Genomic DNA, 21,835 nt, shown 5'->3' with positions numbered 1-21,835 from the left:
TAGCCAGTCAGCACTATTGGGATCTGCGAGGGTAGAGAGAAGAAATAAAGATTGTTGAATAATGGAGGTGAATGGGAAAGAACACATCTGGCTTGGGAAGATTTTCCAGGAAAAGTGAAAGTCTTAAAAATTTAGTTTCAGCTTCCCACTGGGAGACAAATATGGTGGAGGGTCAAGGCTCTTCAGCTCACTTCCCTCCTGCTTTATGCTGTTGCTGGAGCACATTTGACTTTAGCCTTACTTGATATCAGGCAAGGGTTCAAGAATTGTAAAGAATTCTACTGCCCAAAGCCCATTAGACCACAGGGAAAATGTAGGATAGGCCAAAATAGAAAAAAAAGTCTCTGTAAGCTCTGAATAATAATGCTCTTCCTCAAAACGTGGATGAAATGATACTCCAAGCAGCCTTTTGGGTGACTTTAGGGGTTCATCATACTACTATTGTATATTACAATCTTCTTTCCCCTTCTTCCTGAGCACACAGCTTAATTATATTTTCCAGTCCCCCTTGAGATTAGGCTTGATCAGATGGTTGAATTCTGGCCAACTAAATGTTAGAAAAAGTGATTATGCCACTTTCAGAACTAGAACTTAAGACAGTAGGCATGTCTCCTCCATGTTATCTTTCTTTTTCCCACCATATGGAACCTACAGCAACCTACCTTCAACTGAACAGATAAACAACAATACCCTAGAGAATGACAGAGCTACACAACAGGACAACCTTGGGTTTCTGACTGACCCTGGAGCAGTGCTGCTTTATGGATCTGGACCATGTATCTCTGAATTGTTACCTGAAAAACAAACTTTCTGGTGCCATAGGCTACTCTGACGTTAGGTGTCTTTGTTAGAGCAACTTGCTTTTTACCTTATCTAATACTTTCATTCATTGAATCTAAATGTTGTAGGACTCCTTTGAGAGCATCTTCTCTGTTCTTGAGTTCACTTTAATTATATATCTAATCCCCAAAATACGATAGAGAATGATGGATGGGATTTTTTTCTGAAATTTTCTTGGTGAGAGAGAAAGGAATTATTGACATTGACTCAGTAAAACTGCTTCAAAGTATCTTTTTCCTCCCCAAAGTTTACTTCCTGTGGCAACTATCATCCTCTGTGTGTTACTCATTCTCTCTCCGTTTTTTTTTTTTTTTTTTTGATACACACACACACACACACACACACACACACACACTCCTTATCTTTTGTTATACTCTACACTCTCCTCCTCCTTCTACCTTCTAGTCTGGTGTCTCTTGACTTCATGCCCTTGTATCGACCATCAGCGTCACAAAAATGAAACATCATCCTTAGTGCACTCACCCTTATTAGGAGGAAGATAAATCAGTAAAATAGTAATTAACTTAATGCTTTTGAAGTCAAGAGAAATACAAATAACAATACTTTTCCATGTCCTACACAGGGAAACATTTTAATTGAGCATCTACTATGAACTCTCAAGATGGGCATAGAACCATCTGGAAGGAATCTTGAAAAGCAATCAAAGGACTAAAACCCCAAAGTTCACAAAATTATTTGCTTCTGATCTGTTTAATGGAAAAATCAAGATTAGACCCTGATCTCCTAATCATACATGCCCAACTTCTATCCTATACTCTTTCCTGATCCTAACCCCATCCCTACTCTGAAACTTTAATACATGAGCTCCCGCCACAGAATGCTTACTGGAATCTCATTATCCAAGACCCAGCAGGAAGGCATACCAGGCAGAGGACTAAGGAAAATAAGTCAACCACAGAGGCAACCAAGTAAAGGCTTCACACCTACCCTATGATCTGACAAATTCATTCCTAAATACTTAAGAGAAATCAAAACATATGCTCATAAGGAGACCTGTATATGAAAGTTCATAGGAGCTTTATTTAGAACACATACATACTAGAAATAAAGCAAATATTCAACATGATGAGAAATGAGAAATTATGCTAGTCATATGATAAAACATGATCCAATCATAAAAAAGGAATGAACTACTGATATACACAACATGTATAATCTCAAAAACATTGAGTGAAACAAGACATGAAAGAGTAAGTACATGCTCAATATCTTGATTTGTAAAATGGTTATATGGGTGTATACATTTGTTAAAGCTCATTTAAAAGTGCACTTAAGATTTTTGTTTTTCATTACATGCAGTTTATATTTTATAAAAAATACACTGCCAAAAATAGTATTGAAAGGGAAAATATGACTGAACATGTTAAACTTGTAGCTTTTGTTTCTTGGTTTATAAGGTACAAAGCACATCTCTCCCTGATCTCATTCTTCTCTTTTGTCTCTCAGCCTCATCTGATCTTTGACCTTAATTCCATCTCTGATAACCATATAAAAATTCCCACCTCACCCATCAAAACTATCATGCCAAATCTGTTGGGTGCAAATGTCTAGCTTCAGTCTGAGACACAGACTAAATGAGAGTCATAGGCTCACTCCTGAGTCATGTGTTTTAGGCCAGTCTGCAGATGAAAGAGGCAGGGAGCTCTTTACCAAGTCCCAGAACACAATCCCATTAGAGAACTGTTGGAGACAGTTTGGAACAAATCATTTTTCAATTTTCTGGGATATTTATAAACCACCTCTCGAGTCATTGATTAAAGTTACTTATAGTAAGCATTAATTCTGCAGAACTTGTGACCTACTGTGAGCATAGGCAGAGTAGATTCTAATGACTAGAGAAATCCCTCAAGCAAAGAAATGCAGAAACTGGTAGCTGGAAGTCAGGTAGTCATGGACAGATATTGTCAGTCCATTAACACAGCAAGGCCTAACCACTTATTGTTCCCTAATTGGGACCAGAGTCTTGATCCAGGTCCCCTGTATTGGTTGGATTTTGCTATATAACAAAACATCCCAAATCATGGTGGTTTAAAGTAATAAATATTTCATTTAGTTCATAATTATTCTGCGAGTTGCTCAGGTGATTCCTTTAATCTGTATCAGCTTACCTGAACTTTGCTTAGCTTTCTCATTTATCTGTAGTCAGCTGGTAGATCAGCTGGAAGCCAGATGATCCAGGATGACTTTACTCACATGTCTGGTGGTTGGGAGGCTTCTAGCTGGGGCATCTTCATGAGGCCTGTAGTCTTATTCTCCATCAGGCTTGTCATATACTGGCTTTAGTATTCCAAGCACAGGAAGAGAACGAACAGATTTGAATACAAATTTTTGCACTCCTTGTATCCATACCTTGGCAATGTGACTTTGGAACTCTTCCCTCAAGAGGTGAAGTCTTTTTCTTCCCCTTTAATCTAGAGTTCCCTTGTGATATGTGTTGGCTAATGGGATACTAACAAATGCAATGTAAGTAGAAACTTGAAAAGTGCTTGCATTTAAGGGCTTGTATTTTTGATGTTCTTGAAATCTATGCTTCCTTGTGAACAAACTTGTGTTAGCCTTCAGAAGGATAAGTGATACACGGCCTGATCACCCCCGTCACCCAAAATGACAGCCAGTCAATCACCAGTCCCCTCAGTTATCTAGGACCAGACAGTCTCCAGTCAACCCAGTAATTGAGTTCAGATCCAGATGTGAACCCAGCCAGGCATAGTAGAATCATGAATTGAATGAATTCCAGTTGTTTTGAGCCACTATATTTTAAGATAGTTTGTTATATGGCAAAAACTAACTGATAAATGGTATAAAGGAGTGAAGCTATATTAGGTGATTAAGCGAAACCCACCAAGAAGGAGCAATTTAAGTGGAGACTGCAAAAATACGCATTCAAGGCGTAGAGAATAGCAACTTCAGGGGTCATGAGATATGAAAGGGCATGGAGATTTGAGAGAACTAAAAGAAGATAAAGAAGACATGCTGCTAGGATTGAGGAAGACAGAAAGAGAGACAAAGCGTTGCAGGCCACTCTGTTCATACTCTGACTCATCAGAGGAATACACTTAGAGAATGTGTTCCTTATTAGTATTTTTCATTAAGTCTTATTTTTTTTCCCCATCCTGCGGTGCTGGGGATTTGAACCCCAGTCCTTCCGCATGCTAGGCAAGCACCCTCCAAGATGGGCTATTTCATCAGCACTCATTAAGTCTTATTCAAGAATAATTCTGACCATTATATATCCACCATTTTATTACATATTTTAATATACAAAATGTTAATAATAGTTATTCATATTCTTTATACAATCCTTTCAGGCTCTTCATTCCCCTTCTCTTCTCCCCAGGCTCAACTGTTAGTAGGAAGGAGCTGGGGAAGAGGCAAACTTAATATTCCTTAAAATGAAGATGAACTGAAAACCCATGAACTGAATGAAAGAATTCACAAAGGCGAGACTATGGTGTAAGCTGGATATTCAGCAAATTGGTCACTTTGCGTACTGGATTCTCGAAAATGGTTTGTTTGAAAAAATTTAGTTTCATCCTCTATGAACCTTAACTACTTCAGAAGATAGATGGGATGAAGTCTAAGTCCATTCTAGCTCTAGTGAACTGAGGTTTCATAAGAACGACAAGTTACACGGGGATGGGGATGTACAGGGTCTGTATATGAGTAAGCAGAAATTAATTAATCTCAGATGCTTGAAAGACATTAAAACAGAAAGGGACCCAAATGAAACTGATGTGTACTTGCTAAGAATACAAAAAAAAAAAAAAACCAGAAACGAATCTTAGAGAATTTGGACGTTGAGGAAGGAAAGAATAAGAGGGGAAAGATTTCACCTGGTCTTGAACTGCACCAGATTTTACTTCAACAATGAACTTGTCCCTAATTTCAAAGTCTAATGCCTGAGAACAAGTGTGTTATAATAGGAAAGTGGACAGGGAAATGGAACAGAATTGAGACCACTGTCTCAATGATTAATTATATTCACCAGACAAATCCCAAAATAAGCTTTAATTTTGTTTTCTTAAATGAAGGAAGGAAAGTGCTCCGTGTGTGGCATGGAAGCAGTTTTCCAGGGGAAAAAAAGGGGGTAAATGTGGAAAGAAAATTGAAAAATATTTCATACCTGGACATAAATGCTAAAATAAGTTAATTGGTTTATTGTTGTGGAAAAGGCACTAATCAATGTACCCATTTGTGTACAGTGAATCAAAATTCAGTCTATAAAAATAAAGAAAAATGAAAAAAGATAAAAAGAGATCAGGAAACTAGACTGCTTCTGCTATTAACTGAGCAACAGGCAGAAAGTCATGTTATCTTTCTGTGTCACAGTTTCCACTTATAAAGATAGGACTGAATCAGAGATGGCAAACATTTAGCATACATGCCACTACTATTCCTGTCCAGACTGATGGGAGAGATCACTCATAGCAATTTTTGCTGTAACATCTAGACATGTCCTCAGAATCTATCTCAACATAGTCTTCTAGTAACCACTACCAAATTAACAAGAGTTGCTCTCAAAATTAAGCCTCTGTACTCTTTCAAACTAGACCACAGATCTCCAACTGTGGACTGCTAACTGCTGACAGACTCTGAGGTTACCAGAAAATGTTAAGTCAGATGCTCAGCAGGCCTTGTTTGTAGGATCAATAAAGCTCTATCTTATCTGAGTCTTCATTCCCAAAAGAGGCTAGACATATCTGGCTACGGGGGTTCAAATTCCTTTTCTACTCTGGTACTTTCTATTCCTAGGTGGCATTTCTCTACCCATTTCCCTTCTATGTCCTTCCTCCTACCCAAAATCTTCTAACATTAACACAGGCTCTTTGATCAAAAAGGAATTTCCCCAGCCCCTGTGAAAAGGGGAAAGAACCAGTTAGCATATAACATCAAATGAGTCACAGAAATCATGATTCCTTTGTCCTTGAGATATTCTGTAACAACTTCAAGGTTGTCTGCCAAAACTGGCTCAAGACTTCATCCTCATATTTCAGTCAGAAAGTCAGGGTCTTTCTTTCTGAATAAATTCTCAGACTTTCCTAAATTCTTTTTTTTTATTGTTTGTTCTATTTAGTTATACCTGACAGCAGACTGTATTTTGATTCATTGTACACAGATCGAGTACAACTTTTCACTTCTCTGGTTATACTAGATGTAGAGTCACACAATTCATGTAATCATACATGTACATAGGGAAATGATGTTTATCTCATTCCACCATCTTTATTTCCCCCTGCTCCCCCTCCCCTCATTTCCCTCTACACAATCCAATGTTCCTCCATTCTTCTTTTACCCCCTCCCCCACTGTTATGTATCAGCATCCACTTATGAGAGAAAACATTTGGCCTTTGGTTTTTTGGGATTAGCTTTTTTCACTTAGCATAAACTCCAACTCCATCCATTTACCTGCAAATGCCATAATTTTATTATTCTTTATGGCTGAATAAAATTCCATTGTGTATATATACCACAGTTTGTTTATCCATTCATCAATTGAAGGGCATCTAGGTTGGTTCCACAATCTGGCTATTGTGAATTGAGCTGCTGTAAACATTGATGTGGCAGTGTCACTATATTATGCTGATTTTGAATCCTTTGGGTATAGGCCAAGGAGTGGGATAGCTGGTTCAAATAGTGGTTCCATTCCAAGCTTTCCGAGGAATCTCCATACTGCTTTCCAGAGTGGCTGCACTAATTTGCAGCCCCACCAGCAATGTATGAGTGTACCTTTTTCCCCACATCCTCTCCAACACCTATTGTTGCTTGTGTTCTTGATAATAGCCATTCTAATTGGGGTGAGATGGAATCTTAGGGTAGTTTTGATTTGCATTTCTCTAATTACTAGAGATGTTGAAAATTTTTCATATATTTGTTGATCGATTATATATCTTCTTCTGTGAAGTGGACTCAGTTCCTTAGCCCATTTATTGATTGGGTTATTTGTATTTTTGGTGTTAAGTTTTTTGAGTTCTATATAAGTTCTGGAGATCAGTGCTCTATCTGAGGTGCATATGGATAAGATTTTCCCCCACTCTGTAGGCTCACTCCTCACATTATTGATTCCTTCACTGAGAAAAAGCTTTTAGTTTGAATCCAACCCATTTATTGATTCTTGATTTTATTTCTTGTGCTTTGGGAGTCTTGTTAAGGAAGTCTGGTCCTGAGCCAACATGATGAAGATTTGGGCCTAAATCTTCTTTTTGGTGCAGAGTCTCTGGTCTAATTCCTAGGTCCTTGATCCATTTTGAGTTGAGTTTTGTGCAGGGTGAGAGATTGGAGTTTAACTTCATTTTGCTGCATATGGATTTCCAGTTTTCCAGCACCATTTGTTGAAGAGATTATCTTTTCTCCATTGTATGTTTTTGGCTCCTTTGTCTAGTATGAGATAACTATTTATGTGGGTTTGTCTCTGTGTCTTCTGTTTTGTACCATTGGTCTACGTGTCTACTTTGGTGCCAATACCATGCCATTTTTGTTACTATTGCTCTGTAGTATAGTTTAAGATCTGGAATTGTGATGCCTCCTACTTCACTCTTCCTGCTCAGGATTGCTTTGGCTATTCTGCGTCTCTTATTCTTCCAGATGAATTTCATGATTGCTTTCTCTATTTCTGTGAGGTATATCATTAGGATTTTAACTGGAATTGCGTTGAATCTGTATAACACTTTTGGCCATTTTTGACAAGATTAATTCTGCCTATCCAAGAACATGGGAGATCTTTCCATCTTCTAAGGTTATCTTTAATTTCTTTCTTTAGTGTACTGAAGTTTTCATTGTAGAGGTCTTTCAATTCTTTTGTTAGATTGATTCCCATATATTTTATTTTTTTGAGGCTATTGTGGAATGGGGCAGTTTTCCTAATTTCTCTTTCAGAGGATTCATCTCTTATGAATAGAAATACATTAGACTTATGAGTGTTGATTTTATATCCTGCTACTTTGCTGAATTCATTTATTAGTTCTAGAAGTTTTCTGGTGGAATTTTTTGGATCCTCTAAATATAGAATCATGTCATTGGAAAGTAGTGATCATTTGAGTTCTTTTTTTTTTTCCTATTTGTATCCTTTCAATTTCTTTGTTCTAATTGCTCTGGATAGGGTTTCAAGGATGATGTTGAATAGAAGTGGTGAAAGAGGGCATCCCTAACTAGTTCCAGTTTTTAGAGGGAATGCTTTCAGTTTTCCTCAATTTAGAATGATGTTGGCCTTGGGCTTAGCATAGATAGCCCTTACAATGTTGAAGTATGTTCCTACTATCCCTATTTTTTCTAGAGTTTTCAGCATGAAGGGGTGCTTTACTTTATCAAGTGCTTTTTCTGCATCTATTGAAATAATCTTTTGATTCTTAACTTTAAGTCTAGTGATGTGAGGAATTACATTTATTGATTTCTGGATGTTGAACCAATGTTGCATCCTTGGGATGCACCCCACTTGATCATGGTGCACTATCTTTTTAATGTTTTTGTATGCAATTTGCCAGAATTTGAGAATTTTTGCATTTATGTTCATCAGGGATATTGGTCTGAAGTTTTCTTTCCTTGATGTGTCCTTTTCTGCTTTTGGTATCAGGGTGATACTAGGTTCATATGAGTTTGAAAGGGTTCACTCCTTTTCTATTTCATGGAATACTTTGAGGAGTATTGGTATTAGTTCTTCTTGAAGGTCCTGTAGAACTTGGCTGAGTATTCATCTGTCCCTGGGCTATTCTTGGTTGGTAGGCTTTTGAAGGCTTCTTCTATTTCATTGTGTGAAATTGATCTGTTTAAATCGTGTATGTCCTTCTGATTCACTTTGGGTGGATCCTATGTCTCTAGAAACCTGTCGATGTCTTCGAGATTTTCTATTTTGTTGGAGTATAGATTTTCAAAATAGCTTCTAATTATTTTGCATTTCAATCGTGTCTATTGTGGTATTTCCTTTTTCATCACAAATTTTAGTAATTTGAGTTTTCTCTCTCCTGTTCATTAGTATGGCTAAGGGTTTATCAATTTTGTTTATTTTTTCAAAGAACCAACTTTTTGTTTTGTCAATTTTTTCAATTGTTTCTTTTATTTCAATTTCACTTATTTCAGTTTTGATTTTAATTATTTCCTGTCTTCTACTACTTTTGGTGTTAATCTGTTCTTTTTCTAGGGCTTTGAGATGTAATGTTAGGTCATTTAGTTGACTTTTTATTCTTTTATTGAATGAGCTCAATGCAATGAATTTTCCTCTTAGTCCTGCTTTCATAGTGTCCTAGAGATTTTGATGTTGTATTGCTGTTCTCGTTTACTGTAAGAATTTATCTTCTCCCTGATGTCTTCTGCTATCCATGCATCATTCAATAGTGTATTATTTAGTCTCCAGGTGTTGGAGTAGTTTCTATTTTTTATTTTATCATTGATTTCCAATTTCATTCCATTATGGTCTGATAGAATACAAGGTAGTATCTCTTTTTTTGTATTTGCTAGGAGTTGCTTTGTGGCATAACATATTGTCTATTTTAGAGAAGGATCCATGTCCTGCTGAGAAAAAAGTGTATTTGCTCATTGATGGATGGAATATTCTATATATGTCTGTTAAGTCTAAATTATTGATTGTATTATTGGATTCTGTGGTTTTTTTGTTCAGTTTTTGTTTGGAAGATCTATCCAATGGTGAGAGAGGTGTGTTAAAGTCACCCAGTATTATTGTGTTGTGGTCTATTTGATTCCTGAAATTGAGAAGGGTTTGTTTGACATACATAGATGCTCCATTGTTTGGGGCATAAATATCTACAATTGTTATGTCTTGTTGATTTATGTTTCCCTTAAGCAGTATGAAATGTCCTCCCTTATCCCTTCTTACTAACTTTGACTTGAAGTCCACTTTATCTGATATGAAGGTGGAAACCCCTGCTTTTTTATGGAGTCCATGTGCATGGTATGTTTTTTCCCATCCTTTCACCTTCAGTTTGTTGATGTCTTTTCTTATGAAACAAGTCTCTTGAAGGCAGCATATTGTTGGTCTTTTTTAAAAATCCAATCTGCCAGTCTGTGTCTTTTGATTAATGAATTTTGTCCACTAACATTCAAGGTTATTATTGAGATATGATTTGTATTCCTGGTCATTTTGTCTTATTTTTGGTTTTTAACTTGACTTGGTTTCTCCTTTGATTGGCTTTTCCTTTAGTGTATTTAATTCCTCCCTTTGCTGAGTTTCATTGTTTTTCATTTCCTCCTCATGGAATATTTTGCTGAAAATGTTTTGTAGTGCAGGTTTTCTACTTGTATTTTTTTTAACTTTTGTTTATCATGGAAGGATTTTATTGCCTCATCAAATTTGAAGGTCAGTTTTTCTGGGTATAAGATTCTTGTTTAGCATCCATGTTCTTTCAGAGCTTGAAATGCATTGTTGCAGGCCCTCCTAGCTTTTAGGGTCTGGACTGAGAAATCTGCTGATATCTGTATTGGTTTCCCCCATATGTAATCCGATTCTTTTCTCTCACAGTCTTTAAAATTCTCTATTTTACATGTTGAGAATTTTCATTAAATTGTTCCTTGGTGTAGATATGTTGTAATTTTGTACATTTGTTGTCCTGTAAGCATCTTGCAATTTATTTTCCATTTCATTCTCAGGTTTGGGAAATTTTTGGACATTATTTCATTGAATAGGTTGTTCATTAATTTGGTTTGCTTCTCTGTGCCTTCCTCAATCCCAATAATTCTTAAATTTGATCTTTTCATGTTATCCCATAATTTTTGGAGGTTCTTTTCATGATTTCTTACCGTCATCTCTGTGTGGTCAATGTTATTTTCAAGATTAAATATTTTGTCTTCATTGTCTGAGGTTCTGTCTTCCAAGAGATCTAGTCTGTCGGTGATGCTTTCTATTGAGTTTTTAATTTGGTTTACTTTTTCCTTCATTTCAAGGGTTTCTGTTTGGTTTTCTTTTTTCAGAATCTCTCTTTATTGAAATAATCCTTTGTTTCCTGCATTTTCTCTTTAACTGTTTATTGAAGTGATCATTCATTGCCTGCATTTATTCTCTTATATCATCCTTTACTTCATAGATCATTTTAGTTATATACATTTACATTTTAAACTCCTTTTCTGACATTTATTCTACCATGCTGCCAATGTATTCTATTAATATAGCATCTTGGTTTGTTTGGAGTGCTTTCTTCCCTTTTATTTTTCATGTTGTTCATGTATCTTCCCCTCTAGTATGCTAATTTGAGGTATTACAGTTTCCCCTTATAGGTTTATAGTGTCCCTGCAGGTTTTCAATACCTTACCTTTAAGGGAGAGATCAATATTAACAGCATAAAATACAAACAATATGCAACCTTAAACCAAATGACCGCTATTAAGACGTTAACATTATTGTCATAAACAGAGATAATGAATTCGGTTATTATCTACAGTATAAGCAATAGGTTTTCAATAAGGTCTACAATTTCTAATGGTGGACAAAGAAGATGGGGATGGGTGTAGATTGTAGTGTTAATAAGTTAACAAGTGAGAATATAGAGGTACTAGATCATAGGAAGAATGAAAGCAGAATCAAAAGAAGTTGGTTGTTAACAGGAGAAAAGGGAGAAAGACGCTCTGAGGAAACAGATAAATAAGAGGAAAATAGAGTGAGAAAAATAAAAGATAAAAATCATTTTTAAAAAGTCTACAACAAAACTCTAATATACTATTCGAACTTCCCAGTCTTCAGTAACCTGATGTATGAAGGGTACTTGATTTCAAAGAAGATGGGGATGTGAGAGTAGGAAATAAAGAAAAAAAATGGAGAAAAGAAAAAAAAAGAGAATCTTAAAGGAAATTGAACAATTGTTTCCATTGGAGTTCAATATCTTTTCTGCCTCCCTTCTCTTCTGACAGGTAGGGTTGTCTGCAGTTTGCTAGAAACTCCACCCTCAGGATGATGACAGTTACTTGGGTGGGAGGATTAGACTTGGAGGCAGGACTCCTGGAGGCAGGGTATAGCAATTGCCAGTCCCTCTGGAAGACTGCACCCTGGAACTTTCATTTAGGGTCCACTCATGTGATGCAGGAGCCTGGTCTTAGCCCCTTATCTCACTTGTAGATCACACAATTTCTGGTCTCTAATTTAGTATCTAAATTGTATCTCTCTTACCCCCACCCTTTTGTCTTCCCAATCAGGAAACTCTCTCCCTGGAGGTCCTGAGGGCTGAGCACTTGGACCTGTGTGCCTGCCTCAGAAATTTGTTCTGTATTGGGCAACTCAGGACCAGGCATTGAAAGCTGTGTGCCAGCCACATAGCTACAGACACTGGGCTGGTTAGTGGCCTGGGGATGGTTGGGAGACTGGGGATTGAGGAGCCCAAGGGCCCTGTTGGTTGTCAAACTGGTGGAACCAGGTGGTCAGTGGAGTCATGGACCAGGCTGATGTCAGGTTCCAACAAGTGCTTCCAAATTATCTCTGGGATCCTGGTGGGTGCTGGGCTCATTGGCTGGAGGATCCCGGATCAAGATGCCCTCACACCCTTTCCCCCCCTACAGATCCCTTGGAAGGCTCTCTCCTTCCTCTGCAGCAAGATGGTGGCTATTAGCACACCTAGCAAGGATACCTCAGATGCAACCAAGCCTTCAGAGCCCTTGGTGATGATCCTTCATGACCTGAATGATATCCCTGGATATAAGGAGCCTAATCCCAAGTTGGTGGCAGCAGTAGTGGTTAACCTGTAGGTACCTTGATAATGAACTTCTAGTCTCTGGCAGGTGTCCCAGAGCTTCTAGTTTCTGGAAGCTGTCCCAACTAAAGATGGCAGTGTTGGCATTGGGGATAATCCAAAATGGTGGTAGAGGTGTCCCAATGCTTTGGTAGATGGGGAGCTGCAGTGTGGCAGCATCCACACAGGGCCCTGTGGCATCAAGCACTGGAGATCCACATGGGGTTTGGGCCAATGCTGGAGATCCCTAAATTCTTAATATAATCCTGGATCCAAATTTAGTTTTCCCGCCTTCATTTTTGGCAACCCAAGCTTAGGTTACATCCTAAAACTGAAGGCAATATGGAATAGGCACTTGGCCACCATCACTTACTAGTTGAATGACTTTCAGTAGTTTTCATCTCTTTGCACCTCAGTTCCCTTACTGTAAAGTAGGATAGTTATGATGATAAAGTAAGATAATATGTGTAATAATGACAATAGATATATCTGTTGAGGACTTACTATGCTGTCAAGCCTCTGTTAAGCTGGTTACAGACAACCTGTTTAACCAAACATACTTCCTTTTTATGATTGGTTGCAACAATGGCCACAATTCTTTTCAGCTTCTTTATCTTCATTCATTGATTTTTGGTATTGACCAGTAATGTGACAGAAGCTACCTTGTGTAAGTTCTGAGCCTAGATCTCAACAGGGTTTGCAGACTTCTGTTCTTGCTCTTGGGAGCCTGCCTAGCTGCCATGTAAACAAACCTGATCTGGCCTGCTGAAGGGGAAAAGACAGATGGACTAAAGACATGCTTTCCCAGTTAAGGTTATCCTAGATCAAGCAGTCCCCAGTCAACATAGCAGCTGACTCATTTGCAAGAGTGAGCCCAGCTGTGATCAGGTAAGCCTGACTTTGTTCAGCATAATTGCCTAACTTATCAGATCCCAAATTGCTACCCCACAAAATTGTGACTAAATAAAGGGCAATTGTTTTAAACCACTTGTTTTATGATGGTTTGTAATAAAGCAATAAGTGATATGCATTTTATTCTTGAGTACATAACTATACTACATTTCGTATATTCTCTTGCTTCTAGATTGCCCTCATGAATAGTTCTCCCCAACGAAATATGAGTGTAAAGTGACATGTTGTCTTCATGACAAAGTGGTTCAGGAGTTGATGTGCCTTCTCACGTTCTCTGTCAACTGGATGCAGAGGCTCTAGAAGAGCACTCTATAATATGGAGAAAGCCTGGATTTCCAAGTCACCACACACAAGAGTCACTCACCAAACAAAAATATCCATTTGGACTTTATGTGATTTAGTAATAAACTTCAATTGTGGTAAGCCTCTGAGGTTTGAGGATGTATCTGTTAATGGTAGCTGGCATTACCTTAAGGGGCACATGAGGATATTGTAATTGAATTATCCTCATTTGCAATTGAGGGAAAAAGAAAAGGGAATACATAGACATTGATAGAAGCTAGTTATCTACTTAAATATAAAAGAATATCAAGAACAGATGAGTAATGGTGTATTTGATGATTATTTTGCCAACATCTAATTTTTTAGCTTGTATGAGAATCTTCTAGAGGCCATTTAAAATGTACATGATTGGGCTTCACCTTCAGAGATTTTAATCTGGAAGATCAGTAGTAGAGATTCAGGATTCTGCATTTTTAACAAACTCACTGGGAAATTCTAATGCAGACAGTACTTTGAGAAACTCCAGTCTGTAGTAAGGTGTGGCATTTCCACAGAACTTTGTAGATGTGGTACTAGAACTCATGGATAGATCTAAACCAGGTCTCTGCAGCCAAAGGCTGGAGGCATTGAGCAGCAATGTGACAGTGCATAGAGCATCTAGCAAGGCAGCTCCATACAATGTGGACCCGAGAATAAAGAATCCAGTTAAATCCACTGAGTGTGCATGGAAAGGTAGAAGGAAAGGGTAACTGTCATCATTGAGACAAATACTGTGCTGAATGTGAATACTTTGCTTGAATTAAGGTAGCAGAAAGTTTTCATGGAATGGATTGTAGGAACACACTAAAATAGCATAACAAACACTTTAGGGGAACTTGGATCTTTCTTACTTTAAATCAAATATTCATTGAAAGGAAGATTTCATATCCCAAACAAGCAGCACTGAATTGTCTCAAGAAGAGTCACCAGTTATAGCTATATCCCCTGTCAATGCCCAGCTCAGGGAGTAGATCACTACCCTCTAATAAGAGATTAAGTTACTGAGGACAAAACAAGGACAAGTAGGTAGAAATTACAGAGAGGCTGAACTCTGCCTTTCTGTAAGGAAGAACTTTTGAATAACATAAAAATGGAATAGGCTGCCTTTGAGGCAGCAAACTCTGTTATTTGAAAAATTTGAGCCAAGCCTAGATTCACTGCTGTGTATTTACCAAGCTTTCTTTGTATCTAGAGATTCGAATAACAAGATTAAGACAAGTCCGTAGCCTTGATGGGCTCATATTCTAGTGGGGGAGATAGACAAATAAACTCACAATTATAATATGGTACAATGATAGCAGGACTGTAGCATATTTGGGTACTGAAAGACCCCATAGAGGATGTTCTTTCAAACAGAAAGGTTGAAGAAGGCTCCCTAGGGGAAATGACATGAGATCTGAATGCTAGGTCACTCAGAGAAGGACTGGAATTCCAGGCAGATGCAACAGCACTGTGAGGGCCAGGAGCCATGAAATAGAGTTATGAGGCTAAAAGGCAATAGGATGTAGTGTAGGATCCTGGTGGAAGGATTCAAGACAAAAAGTTACAGAGGTGAGCACAGATTAGATTTTGAGGAACTTCTTGGGCTAAGGTGATGGGTTTTACCTTTATCTTGAAAATTATAAGAAGAACTCTAGATGACCTCTGGAGTTCCTTTCAATAAAACAATTTGTTGAGCCTAGAAAACAATTCACTTCTTCCAGAATTACTGTCAAAATTAGTAAGCTATATGTAAAAATCAATGCAATCTTAGTCACAATCAAACATGTATAGGATCTTGGCATGTAAATGGACATGGTATTATAAATCAGTACAGAACATACTATTAGCAAGCAAGATTGGGACAATTGGTTAGTCATGAGAAAAAGATAAAATTAGATCCATACCTCATACCTTAACAAACATAAGCTCAAATAGATCAGAAACATAAATATAAAGTAATGAAACCATATTTTTTTCTTGAAGAAAATATGAGTGAATTAATCTATACTTGGGTATAGGGAAAAGCTTTCTAACTAAGCCTCACAAGGTTGACAAATTTGATTACACAAAATAATATTTTCACATGGCTAAAAACCCTATAAACAAAGTCAAAAAACAACTGACAAATGGAGAATAGAATTTTCAAATATGTCACAGAAGAAAAGCATTAATATTCCTAATATAGAGGCAATTCAGAAATTGAGAGAGAAGGTGCTGAGGGAAGAACAAAATGAAGAGTTATTGCTTAATAGTTATAGGATTCCTCTTTGGGGTGATGGAAAAGCTTTGGAAACATGGTTGCACAACATTAGGAATGTATTTAATGTCACCTAATTATACAGTTAAAGTGGTTAAAATGGCACATGTTGTATTATATATTTAAATAAGTTTCTTTTAATCTCAACTACAAAATGAAGGACAAGGGGCAAAAAATTCTGATGGAAAAGTTAAAAAAAGACATGACAGAGAATTCGCAAATTCACAAAAATGGTCCTTAAACATAAGAAAAATGTCCAAACTCACTCATAATTAGAGAAAATAAAGCAACACTAAGATACCACTTTTCATGTATCAGATTGGTAAAACTTAAAAAGTATGAGAACAAATTGTGTTGGCAAGGCTGTGGGAAACAGGCACTCTTGTCCGTTCCTGGTAGGCATGCAAACTGCCACAACCCTTCCAAAGGGACTATTGCAATATGTACAGAATTGCAAAGGCAAGTTACCTTTTGACCCAACAAGATCTTTTCTGGGAAATGCCCTCAACAGTACAGAAACACATATGCAAGAAGTTTATTATGGCATCATTTGTAACTGCAAAATATTGGAAATAATGTAAATACTGATACATGAGAAAGTGACTGAATAAATAAGTGGAGGGCCTACTCATGAAGTACTAGGAAGATGTAAAAATAAGAATGATAAATATCTCTAGGAACTGATGAGTGATGTCCAAGACATAATTGTAAGTGAAAAAAGGAAATTGCAAGATTAGCATGCTATACTTTATGTAAGAAAGAAGGGGATATAAGAAAATAGCCAGGTATCTGCTCAATTGTGCAGAAGAAATACAGAAAGGGTATACCAGAAATTGAAGAGATTGGGTAACCAGAGGAGGTGGGTGGGCACAAAGAAGAAAAAATGGGGGAATGGGAATAGGGAAGTAGAGATGAGAGGAAAGTGACACTTGTATAAATATACATTTTTTTTTAGTTCTGGCTTTCAGAACTGTTAATGTTTTGCATATCCTTAAAAATAATTAAATGCAGGATGTGAAAAGAATCTGAAATGCAATACAGTCAGTAACAAATGAGTCTAATTGTGTTACTAGTGAACAATATAATCACGCTGAAGGGAAAAGAACTAATTTAAGTAACTTTGTTAAACAGTTGATTGATTGTATACTGTCAGGTTAAGGACAGCAAGAACTGTATATTGTTCTCTAGTTAGCAAATTGTTTTTCATGGGAATTTGGATTAGCAATTTTGAAACTACTTATGTGTATACTAGGATGGAAGCAAATATATAAATTTATTGTGAATAATGAGAACCAGGTTTCTCGCTGTTGAGGAAAGGAATTGCAAATAAGAAAGACTAGAATGAGGCCTGTAGTTCTGGGTTGAAGGAAATGTCAGTATGAACTCATAGTTTTTCACATGTATACACATGGAGAAGCATCAAAATTAATATATGATTTCTTTTTATTCCTTTCCTAATTTTCACCCATCTCCCATCTCCCTTCCTTTTTTCACATTTCAGTCACCATTCATTTATTCAAAAGGAAGTCTGAGGTTTTTTGTTTTTTTTAATTTTTTATTTAGCTTTTTTTTTTTTTACAGACTGCATTTTGATTCACTGTACACAAATGGGGTACATCATTTCATTTCTATGGTTGTACACAATGCAGATTCATACCATAGTCTGAGTGTTTTTGAGAATAATTTGATTATTTGATATTGTCAAACAATTGCATTGTCACTCAGGTGAGTTTCTTCTTCATAATGAATAGGAAAAGGGGAAATTTCAGGAAATGTTGTTTTTCTAAAGTACAATGTGTTTATTTTGTATATATGATCAGTAGGCTAATGCTGTACAAAAGTTGAGTATTACAAATTAATTAAACTGGCAACACCATCTGTACCCCATTCTACCTGTTCAGTGCCTTGGTAATCATGTTGATCAGTGATAATTTCTAATATACTTGTCTTTCCACAAGACCAGGGTCTCTCAGAGGTAGGAATCCTGTCTTGTTCATCTGTGTATCTCCAATGCCTTGATCCTAGTAAGCACTGAAAATTTGTAATTGATTAAAATTGATATTAAAAAGAGTAAGTTAGTATGTCATCTATCAGTGGCTCCTTTCCTGAGAAAATTGTTTGGTTCTCTTTTCAGTTCAATGTAGAGGATGCTGTGACATGCCATCCTGATCCTCCCTTTGGGACTGAAGTACTCATTGCCCCAAGCTGCCTGGAGTGTTAGCAGCCTAGCATTTTCCCATTGGTGGAAGAAATTTGCCTCTGCAAAAGCAGTGCCCCTTTACTGGGGGCACCCACATCTAATAACTGGTTAATGCTCCAGAGCTCTCCATAGGATCAACAGAGGCCTTTGTTGCCACTGCACTGTGGCTCAAGTTCTCCCCAGCTTAATCCTTTCTTTTCTTTCACAGGTGTTGCTTCTGAGAGCACCCCTATTAAAGTCTCTGCTCTTGAATCTCTGCATCAGACTCTGCTTCCTGGGAAGCATGACAGGCCAACCTCTTTCAGCTGTGCCCTTCTCAGGACAGTCCACAAAATAATCAATACTACTGGAGTCCAGATCCACTTCTGAGCTGTTTTCACCAACAGCCCTGCAGGATAAGGAACTAGGGCCACAGCCTCACTCACAAGACACTCCTATTTCTCTGCCCTTTTCCTTCCCACTCCTCTACAAATGTCTGTGCATCCCTACTTAGAGATCTTGTTACCATCCAAGCAGATGAAAATTCTCTTTGGATCCAAAGAAACTATAAACTGAACACTGTTTAGTTGAAACTGAATCACTTCACAGGAAGTGTCTGCTTTCAATGTCTTTTATCGACTGAGCGCATCCCAAGTTCAAATCCCAGGCTCCCTGCTGAGAGGCTGTCCTGCTTCATACAGCAAAACACTGAGCTCAGCAGAGGTTCCCTTGGCACAGACCAGCGGCTCCCCCAGCTTCATTTGTAGAGTTACAACTCAGGGTTTCCACGACCCGAAACTCCTTTCAGTTAGGGATGGATGTCTTTTGGATTTCTGTGAAGGAGATGGCTCCCACTTACCCTCAGCAGAGAGCAGCCTGGAATTTCCCCAAGTCAGCCCAGCCCCAAACCAACCAGAAATGAGAATAATTTAGGGGAATCAGAGAATGATTGGAAAAATCAGATGCAGATTTGACCTAGTGGGTTTTGAGTCAACAGCCAGGTCTGTGATGTCCCTTGACTTCAGCCCTGGAGATATGCAATGTCTTCTTATGTCCCATGCCCACAACAGACACCAGACCTCAATCACATAACTGTCTGGGTATCATCACACAAACGTCTCTTTATTCTCTTTTTAGCATATAGGCCTTTTCCTCCATTTCTCCTGCTGCCTGTGGAACATTCTCTCATGCCCACAAAAAAAGAAAGGCTTCTCCGGAAGCTCTAACATTCCTCTTTCAACCATCCCCCTCCTCCAGCAATACAGGTTTTTCTTTGTATTTGATGGAATAAAAATCAGATGTGTTGCCATCAGGTATACAGTAAAAACTATACTCTTGGTATTTCATCATAATAGCAAGTTCGGGACCAAAGCCAAACAGTGGCAATTTTTTCCCTTCAAAGAAAAATTGTTTTTAAGAATTAAATAAAATTTGCCCTCTTTCTACCATCCTCAACAGACCCTTGCACAACGTATGGTATATTATTTGAGGAAGATCTTTTTGTAGAATATCCTGAATATTTCCACATTTCAAAGCAATTCACTTGATGCCTTCAGCAAAAATAAATAGACTTATGAAATCATTTCAGAGTTGCAGGCCAGATAAAATTAAGGTAATCTGGCCTTAAAGAGGAAAGATATTTTGAAAGGAGAGCTAGGAGAAAGACTATACTGCCTTGCTGTGTAAGCAGAGAAAACTGATCTGAAGTGGAGATTTAAAGGACTTTATTCTTACCCCTGGTATTTGGGGGCCTTCCAGCACCCACACATTTTTGTCAGTCAGTGTTTACAAAGAACTGAAGAAGCAGCAAGTCAGGAAAAGATTTTGTTTCAGGATGGAAAAGATTAATCAAGAAGTCACATGTTCATTATTATGCAACAAGAGGTAATAGACTTTAAGTGGTGAAAGAAATGACTTAGTAAACAACGTTTTTCCCTCTAAAAGGACAAAGAAAAGAGGAGATGAAGACAATTTCAGCACCACTTAAGAGGTGAAATTGGAGGTTTGACAATCTCTGCAGACCTCCAAAAGAGTAGGTAGCGTTTCTGAAGTTGTAGTAAGTATCAATTGTATAATTGTTTTAGATTTACTCTGGAGCTCTTAAGAAATTTTTCTTGGATTGAGGTTTTTTTTCATTGCAGCTAGCCCACTAGAACAAAATGGTCATTTCTTCTGCTTCCTGTACTGCAGTTAGTTTGTTGAGAGCTACGTGGAGACAGTATCACTGTCAAACATGACTATCTAATGGCAATAATAGAAAGAATGTTAGTAATGGTGGTAATGGTAGTAATGAGGTGAGAATGTTGAGGTTATAGTGTAGGTATGGGATGGTAATGACTGGTGACAATGAGGTGGTAGAGGTGGTGACTATAATGATAGCATTGGTGGCACTGATGGTAGTAGAAGTATACTTGTGATATATTGATGGTGATGCAGTAAAGGTGGTAATGGTAGTTGTTGTGATTGTGGTAGTGCTGGTGGGGATGTGCTAGAGGTAATGATGATAATAGTGACAGTGATGATGACAGTGAGAAAATGGTAGTAGTGGTGACATTAATGGGGATTATGATGGCAATAATAATGATGATAGTGATGGAGATGATAATGATGTCGATGATGGTGGTATTTGAGGTCATGGGTGGTAAATATAATGTAAAATCAGTCTATTCCCCTATTCAGAAGGCTACAAGATCCCAGAATTCATTTCTGAACTTCCTTTAATGAGTCCTCACTGGTAATAGGTGGATTTATTTATTTATTTATTTATTTATTCTGTCATTCAATAAATATTTATTCAGTATCCACTATGTGCCAGGCATTGTTCAAGGTCTCAATTGACACAGAAGTAAACAAAACAAACAAAACTCCCTGCAGTCAGTGAGTCTGCATTATAACCAATGAGATAGATAACAAAATGAGTAAATAAAATATGTCATATGTAAACCCTAAGACAAAACATAGGGGAAAGATATGAAGATGGGTGGGAGATAAGAGTAGGTGTGTGTGTGTGTGTGTGTGTGTGTGTGTGTGTGTGTGTGTGATACTCTGGATGATTGTTAAGTAGGTATTCTTTACCTTCCCTGTCCCAGTGTGGGCAGAATTTAGTTCTCTGCCTCATAAATGTTGAACTTTGGTCATATGATTTACTTTAACCAATAGAATTTCAGTGATGTGATGCAAAAATAAACTTCTTATAGTGTTTAGCTTGGATCTTGAGTTTTTATGATAAAGCACAAGAAAAGCATACCTCTGATAGCTGCTGTCCTTCATTCAAAGCCTCAGTAAAAACATACTGAGCAGACTGAACCCAATCCACAGCCTAAAGCATATGTAAGCCCAAACTGAGCTCCTCTAATATGAATCAAACCTCAGTGGAACTCATGAGTATGGAAATAAATGCTTGTTGCTAATCACCAAGTTTGTGGGTGGTTGATATGTGGCCTAATTCTGGCAATAGCTCACAAGGTGCGATTTTCAATAAGGTGACCAGGGAAGGCCCCATCGGGAAGATGGTATCTACATAAAGATCTTAAGGGGGTGAAACAACAGGTAATATAGGTAACTAGTAAAAGATTATTCCAGGCAGAGGGGAAAACAAGTGCAGAAGCTCTGAGATTGAATAGAAATGAAATGTTTAAGCCAGGAGGCCAGTATGCCTGTAAT

The sequence above is a fragment of the Sciurus carolinensis genome, chromosome X (genome assembly GCF_902686445.1).
Source record: "Sciurus carolinensis chromosome X, mSciCar1.2, whole genome shotgun sequence".
In the NCBI taxonomy this organism is placed as follows: domain Eukaryota; kingdom Metazoa; phylum Chordata; class Mammalia; order Rodentia; family Sciuridae; genus Sciurus; species Sciurus carolinensis.
Note: the sequence above shows the minus strand (reverse complement) of the source record.